This window comes from Carassius auratus, chromosome 28 (genome assembly GCF_003368295.1).
Source record: "Carassius auratus strain Wakin chromosome 28, ASM336829v1, whole genome shotgun sequence".
Lineage (NCBI taxonomy): Eukaryota > Metazoa > Chordata > Actinopteri > Cypriniformes > Cyprinidae > Carassius > Carassius auratus.
Genome location: NC_039270.1, coordinates 7,027,590 through 7,036,049, shown reverse-complemented (window position 1 = coordinate 7,036,049; position 8,460 = coordinate 7,027,590). Strand labels below are relative to the sequence as shown.

General features: G+C 36.2%; 1 long non-coding RNA gene across 2 annotated transcripts; it reads right to left on the bottom strand.

The window, feature by feature from the left end:
- Nucleotides 1–4,830: 4,830 nt before the first annotated feature.
- Nucleotides 4,831–7,750, bottom strand: LOC113046620 (uncharacterized). 2 transcript variants are annotated; one of them, XR_003276130.1, is made up of 5 exons: nucleotides 7,254–7,750; nucleotides 7,098–7,176; nucleotides 5,850–6,693; nucleotides 5,298–5,468; nucleotides 4,831–5,008 (listed from the first exon to the last, which is right to left on the bottom strand). It is a non-coding gene; the product is annotated as an uncharacterized LOC113046620 (long non-coding RNA). The 2 variants fall into 2 exon arrangements; XR_003276129.1 differs by having other exon boundaries at nucleotides 7,098–7,153.
- Nucleotides 7,751–8,460: the final 710 nt, after the last annotated feature.

Genomic DNA, 8,460 nt, shown 5'->3' with positions numbered 1-8,460 from the left:
GGACAATCGGCAGATTACACCTTTAACTTGATACATCTACGAGCCATTCTATAAGGTGACATTTCAGCACTTGACAAACGGATAGCGGCTCCTACGTAGCACTTAAAGCACAGTTACATAACATTGCTTTACATGTATTTTTGGGAAACGCACGTGAAACAATAACGAACGTTCGTAAAATTACTCGTAGAAAATGTTCTTAAGCATTTAGATCGATAATTATCGGGAAACACGGCCCAGGTTGAAAGTCAACTAAATGTGTTTATTTAAATGTAGCTAAAATAAATTGATTGCAACCACTTATATTTAAAAAAAATAATTATAATAAAAAATAGTAAAATCAATTAATTATTATTATTATTATTTTTGTTTTTATTATTATTATTATTATTTTTTTTTTTTTTTTTTTTGCATTCTTGTAGATGGGACAGTAGGTTACTAGCAACGCCAGGTCATGGGGTCAAATCCCAGGGAATGCATGAATTGATTAAATGTATGCTCTGCATGCAATGTCACTTTGGATGAAAGCATCTGTCAAAAGCATATTTGTAGATGTAGATTATTGGAAAAAAGCATTTAAATACACTGTAAATGTAGGCATTCCACAAAATAGCAATGAAGCTTTTTTTTACAATACACTTCTTGTTGGAAAAAAGGGCAAGGCATCTTCTGCTCACTATTGAAAAACTGAAAGAGTTACTTGAGTTGCTACTGTACTTTTAGTTAATTTTTAGCAGTGCATACTACATTGGAAATAGCAAGTATATGCTGTTACGAGCACAGCTTTTTTTTCTCTCTCTCACACACACATGCACTCAAACACATGCACACACACACTCACTTCAACCAAGCTTGACACACTGTGCCCAAAAGCATTGCATCATGTCTTTGTTGAGATATCTGGGTCTCTAATCCAAATCTCACCCAGTGTTTGCAGAGAAGCAGCATCCTCAGGAACTAAAGGGTTATTTGATCTAGTTCTTTCTCAAATAACCCCGAGCAAATTCAAATGTATATTGTAGGAATTCATCTTAACAGCCTCTGTCAAAAGCCCAGAATGAATGTTTGAATACAAATCAGCATCTTTTAACAGCTGAGACTGTCGCTTGAGTATTTACCTAATAAAATTGACAGCACAGCTGCTGGGGAGGATGATTGGCACAAAATTGCAACAGACAGGAGCCCATCAGTGTCTACCTGTCAAAGTTTGGTAGATTTTTTCTCAAGGGGACGCATAGTTCTGCTGTGAGAAATGAGAAAGCATCAGCATGTTGTGTGCATCTGTGAGACCTGAGTCACACTTGTGACGCGGAGCGCTTATGATCATAGGTCGTGACAATACGCACGCGACACCACAGAGCTGTTGTATGACACCGCTGAATGCCAGCAGATTAATGCCGCAGATGTGATGTCAGAGCGAAGACCTTGGGGCCACTTTTGTAGAGATGCATCACTAACTTTAGATGCTATGTGCTTAAGATCGAATTAAATACATTATAAATACATGCAGCTAATCTCAAGCAAACATTAAAGTAATAGCTGGTTTAAATTGCAAATTATATCATCAGACTTGACGAGGCACTATAATTAAATGCCTTGAACATTAATGAAATATAAGAGCTGTTGTGGAGGACAATTTTTTTTGTGAATAATGGGTTACATTTCTTTCTCTTCTAAACACAGATTCATGGTGTGTCTTCAGAAGACTTGGATTGTCACATAAAACCCACATTTATGGCATTTTCATGTCGCTTTTTGCCATTTTTGAGCCAAACTTCTTCAAAATATATTTATTTGTTAACAGGAGAAATTCACACATGAACATAATATTTGTACTTGTAATTAAATAACACATTTTACAAATAAATATAAAGAACAGAACTGAGTTGGTGTAAAAAGTATTTGTACTCAGAAATTGCTAATACATCTCATAAATAGTTAGAATTGAAAATCAGCAGCTAACGCATTGAATTAAACATGAAAGACTGAAAAAGTATTTTCTTGTACATACTCCAACAAACGTTGTATTATTTAACCTCGAAAAGTCAATTTTTCATTTGTCATTGGGGCTAATTCTTACTCATGAATTACAATTAAATGTTGCTGCATTGTGTACATATTTACCCATCTCTGTCAATAATTTAGTTTTGGCACAAGCTGAAAGACTTAGTGTCCTTTTTTGAGGCTTTGGAGAATAAGCCGTGTGAATACTAAGCTTACAGCAGCCACCTGGATCAGAGAGTGAGAGAGAAACTCGAATGTGTTTTCCAATTTGGGTGGAGTCACAGGAGAGGTGGCAGCCACCCGCTGCGTGTGTCTAAACGAACATGGAAGCTGTCACCAAACCTGTGACGCGGGCCGCCCCACACAGTATTACTTCCAGCAACAGGCCATTAAGCCTCTGCCTCTGTAGCCACATAAGAGGAAGACAGCGGCCACATATAAACTAGGTGTGAAAAAAACAACAACAACAACGTCAAAAGTTCATACAGTGGCCCCTAAAAATAATTATAGAATTTCACCCAACAGTACTCAACCTTTATTCTGAGGAACACAAAAAGAGGATATTTTAAATAATCTTCAGGCAGACCTTTTCCATATAATGACAATACACAATGACAAAAAAAAAAAAAAAACTTTGGTCTAACTAACTAACTAACTTACTACATAACTAACTGTAATGATAAAATCTTCCTATTCATCCGGAAGGAGGCGGGAACCGGCGCACAATCAAAACATCATTTTAATATTCAAAATAAACACAAAACAGCGCACCAGCCCCTCGCGGACGACTGGTGCGCGCAAATAAAAACCAAAACATAAAATAAGGCCTGGTCCTCTCTCGTCCTACACGGTCGTCGCTCCAGTTTTATATCCTTCCATCTCCTACGTGGGACTCGAGACCGGCGGTGGGGCGCAGGTGCAGCTCATCTCCAATCACTACACCTGGCCTCACTCCTCGTTCCCACGTCTCTCGGCCCCGACCCACTCGTCACATACCCCCATCACCCCTGGCAGGCCGGACCCTCGAGACTGCACTCTAAATGTTTGAAAATGTTAAAGTTCTTTTTTTTTTTACTCTTTTTTTTTTTTATTCCTAGAAATGCAATATTAATCAAAAGTGTTTATTTTCAAAAGACATAAAAAGTTCACGGAAAGTACATAGATAATGTATTATAAGACCGTGTCATACTTAATCGATATGTTTTCTTGTCACATAAGTCAAAATGTTAATGTGCGTCAATAAAATAATATGTTAGCATTTAACTAGTTATTTTAATGTCTAAATTAGTAATATTATCAACTATACCCTGTAAGTCAAGCTTAAAAATTGCAATAACCACTAGGGGGCTTGAATAAAACTTATTGTGCAAACGTCTTTAAAAATAATTTCAAATGAATGACATTTTATGTCACTTAGCAATTAAAATGACAGTTGATATATATATATTAGTGCTGTCAATCGATTAAAAAAAAAAAACTAATTAATCGCACAATTTTTTAAAATTAATCGCGATTAATCGCGATTAATCGCAATTAAAAGACTGAAACTTTTTGGATATGTAAATGTAAAATGTAAATAATTAATGTAAACTCAAGACAAAGAAACTATTTAAATTCAAAATATGATTGTTTATTGGAATTTTTGTTTAACTTGTAACACAGATTGTCTCATGTAAACAACATACCTGCAATAAACCATCAATATCCTCCAAATTAACTGTTGGCTTGAAAGCCATATTTATTACAGAAATAAAAACACAGGCATGTAAGTACCATTTGAATTTCAAAACAATCAATGCCAATAAAAAACAAAAATGATTTCCATGTTGAATTCTAAGTGGACTGCAAAAAAATTCCAAAGTATAGTCATTGCCAGTGCTTTAAGTGGGCCAGTATGCACCAGTACTCAGTACCGCCACTTCCAAATATAGCTCTTGAGCGTACCGCCACCTCTCCGTTTGCCCAGAACGTGCTTGTAGCGTACCGGTACGCTCATTTGGACGTCTGTTTTAATAGAGGTTTTAATCTTTTACCTGCACTGCCGATTTTCAGAGCGCCCTTCACAATGCAAGCTTCCTAATTCATCCCACCCAGAGCAGAAACTACATTACCCATTCACCCTTAAGTTATACAAGTGAATAGCGCATGTGTCACTCCCAGCTAACAATTTTTGGTTCCCAGAACGTTAGTTTTTGGTTCCCAGAACGTTCTCAGAACGTTAGTTTTTGGTTCCCAGAACGTTATTTTTTATGGTTTGTTTTTGGTTAGCCAGGAAAGTTTTCTTAACGTTCTCAGAACGTTAGTTTTTGGTTCCCAGAACGTTCTCAGAACGTTAGTTTTTGGTTCCCAGAACGTTAGTTTTTGGTTCCCAGAAAGTTTTCTGAATGTTAGTGTTTGGTTCCCAGAACGTTCCCAGAACGTTAGTTTTTATGGTTTGTTTTTAGTTTGCCAGGAAAGTTTTCTTAACGTTCTCAGAACGTTAGTTTTTGGTTCCCAGAATGGTCTCAGAACGTTAGTGTTTGGTTCCCAGAACGTTCTCAGAACGTTAGTTTTTGGTTCCCAGAAAGTTTTCTGAATGTTAGTGTTTGGTTCCCAGAACGTTCCCAGAACGTTAGTTTTTATGGTTTGTTTTTAGTTTGCCAGGAAAGTTTTCTTAACGTTCTCAGAACGTTAGTTTTTGGTTCCCAGAACGTTATTTTTTATGGTTTGTTTTTGGTTTGCCAGGAGTTTTATTAATCCCAGAACGTTATTTCTAGCATTCAACTAACAATTTAATTTACTTTAATAACATACGACTGTATAGAAATAATCAGCTTACAGTCCATTGTTTTGTCATTTTTTAATTGTTGATTAAAAAAATAATAATACAAACACAATCATTGGGTTGTAGGCTGAGCATCACATTCAAAACATGGCAGAAAGCGAAACAAAATCAAACTACTTCAAAAATTGTATTATTAGTGTAATTGTAGATCCTGCACTCTTCCATCTTCACAACAGTCATCTGTAAATATAACAAAGAATAGTAGTATTATAACAAATAAAAGTGATATTCTTGTTTAATTCAGTCATTGCCATTGCCTAGTACCTCAATTATAACGTAATAACAGTTTACCGCTAGATGTCACTGTTGAAGAGGGTATTCAAAGGGGCGTTTGTTGTAAAATATAGATGTCAGCGAGCAGCGAGATAAAAATTAGCGATAGATGCCATTTACACAAAGTAGGCTACATTAACTGCAAATAGCAATTGATTATTTACGCTAAAAGGGTTTTTGCAACAAGGTCGTTTACCTGACTGTCGGACCATTTCCCGCTGACACAGGGACATAATACGTACACTACGTACGCTGGCAGCGATCAACCATGATGAGAGGGAACCCGGCATGTTTGATGAAGAAAGCTGTTCAAAAGCTGTTGCCCAGCTGTTCAACTCAGACACAGAAGATGAGGACTTTGATGGATCTGTGGGAGAAGATTTATTAAAAAATAATGTGAGTGTATTGTTAAATAGTAGAATAAAGTTCAACTAAACTCACTATTTTGAGACTGTGCCTTATAATCCAGTGCAATTTATGGTGCAGAAAATACGGTAGACAGGAGAGTAGATTAACTTCGGTGGACTTAAAATTTGAAAAATGTTGTAAAAAGACGTGTGACATCTTTTATTTTGCGCTTCAATTAAATATGAATCAATCGGTTCATGTGTGCTGCTTGAACTGAGGCACTACAGCGATCTGTAACACATTAAATCAGCACAAAACACTATTTATTGTTTGAATTTCTTAAAAAAGAAAAAAAGAAAAAAGGGGGGCCAAATTTAAAAGCTGAACACTTGTTTCATACCAGAAGTGACCTTCTCTGTCTTCTTCTGTCTGTGTGTTGTCAGTTTCCTCTTTGGTCCACAAAGAAGAACAAGGTGTGTACTGTGAGAGCAGCATGGCTTGTCAGACATAGCTACAGTATTTAAGGAGGGACGCTTGTTTTGCGAAGGGTCAGTTGATTGCTATGATCAAAGCTGATTTTTCAGCATCATTACTTCAGTCTTAAGTGTCATATGATCCTCCAGAAATCATTATAATATGCTGCTCTTTGCCAAATAAACACTTCTGATAAATATGAATGTTAAAAAAACAGCGCTGTTTTATATTTGTGTAAACTGTTTATAACAGCATAGAGTTTATTTATTTATTTTAAAGCTTGATTGTTATATAGACCCCAGACTTCTAAATGGTAATGTAGACTACATTTTTAAAAAAAATTCATATTTTTATTCAGCATGGACACATTAAATTAATCAAAAGTTAGTGTCAAGAAGAATTTTCTATTAGCAAAGAATTCTCTCTCTCTCTCTCTCATATATATATATTGAGCAGCACAACTGTTTTCAACATTGATAATAATCAGAAATGTTTCTTGAGCAGTAAATCATCATATTAAAATGATTTCTGAAGATCATGTGACACTGAAGACTGGAGGAATGATGCTGAAAATACAGCTGCACATCACAGGAATAAGTTACATTTCACCAAAAACTGCTATTTTAAATTGTAATATTATTTCAGAAATTGGTAAGGATAGCATTAGTGTATGTTTGGGGTAATCCTGCTAGTCATATGGATCAGTGTGCCTTGGAGATGTTGTTGGACAGGAGGTTTGCTCATCATGGGATGCAGAAGATCATCAAGCACTAGAAGAATATAGAAATATAACAAGCAATCTGTCACAGAGACAACAATATTCAGTATACAACGACAGTTTTATCTAAATAAACCAAGCAACTAGAAATGTAGAAAATAGAAAGAATATGTATTTAATAAATATCCTGAACAGTTTTTATCAATATTTGTTTATCATTAGACTAGATCAAAATGCGTTTGAACTGTGACTCTAATTTAATGACGTCACTGATTAACGGTAACGTTAGTGTATATTTAGGTTAAATAAATAAAAAAGCCTATTTTCAATCATCCATTGAAAAATGACCAGAAAATATTTTACAGAACTGTCAATGCCTCTCATCTACACATACATGTGTTATTAAAATCCCAAACTCTTCATAAAAGCTTAGTCTATGGAGTTAGCATACATTACCTCCTCTGATAAAGGTTCAGATGCTCACGGACTTGTTCGAAAACACTTAACCATTTCTATGAAGTAAATTCAACAGATGCTGGTCAAATACAAGCAAAAGAGATGTTAGGAACAGTGGCATATGATATTTGTGCAATTTTAATTTACTAAACTTACCGAAATCAGTGAAAACAGCAGCGAGACACGGAGCGTGCAGCTTGCCAGTGTTGTCGACCGCCCGTTTCCATGCCAACTCCCTCCGCTCCAGTGTTTGAATCTGAATGAACGCGCTCCAATGTTCAGCGCGCGCTCATTAAAACACGCAGAATTTACAGTAACACTCAATCCCCGATTAGCTCATTACAAAATCGGCTGTGTGCTCACAGTGTGTGTGTGTGTGTGTTCACTGCGTGTGTGCATTTCGGATGGGTTAAATGCAGAGCACAATCTGAGTATGGGTCACCATACTTGGCTGAATGTCACTTCACTTTCAAATTTGGTTTGTTTTCAGCTGCTATGAAAGGTTACATTTTTAGCGTGTTTTATCAGTTTATTGTAATTTCAAATCGCTTACATTGTATGTCTTATGAATTTCTGCAGCAACTCAGTTAACCAAAAATAACCTGCAGGGAACGTTCTAGAAACGTTCTCTTTAGGTTATAAAAAAAGCCAAAAAAAAAATAACCTGCAGGGAACGTTCTGGGAACATTCTCTTTAGGTTATAAAAAAATGCCAATAAATAACCTGCAGGGAACGTTCTTGGAACGTTCTCTTTAGGTTATAAAAAATTGCCAATAAATAACCTTGAGGGAACGTTCCCAGAACGTTCTCTTTAGGTTATAAAAAATGCCAATAAATAACCTGCAGGGAACGTTCTGGGAACGTTCTCTTTAGGTTATAAAAAAATGCCAATAAATAACCTGCAGGGAACGTTCTGGGAACGTTCTCTTTAGGTTATAAAAAATTGCCAATAAATAACCTTGAGGGAACGTTCCCAGAACGTTCTCTTTAGGTTATAAAAAAATGCCAATAAATAACCTGAAGGGAACGTTCCCAGAACGTTCTCTTTAGGGTACTAAAAAACAACCAATAGAGAACGTTCCCAGAACGTTCTTATTTGGGTCCCCCAAAAAATAACCAAACGGGAACGTTAGGGGAACGTTCTGTGTTAACTGGGCTTTTCCCACTGTTAAGTGTCAACAACTCAACGTGGCCGGAGAAGGTGTGTGAAACTCGTTGTGAGTTATACTAAAGCAAAATCTTGAATATTTATTGTCTGATAAACATTAAAAACTGTCTGCGGAGGTTGAGTCGTCCTGCAGCCCCCGCTGGCTGTTCATTGGCTGCAGCATCTTTTTTTCTAAGTTCTAAAAAAATACCGTAG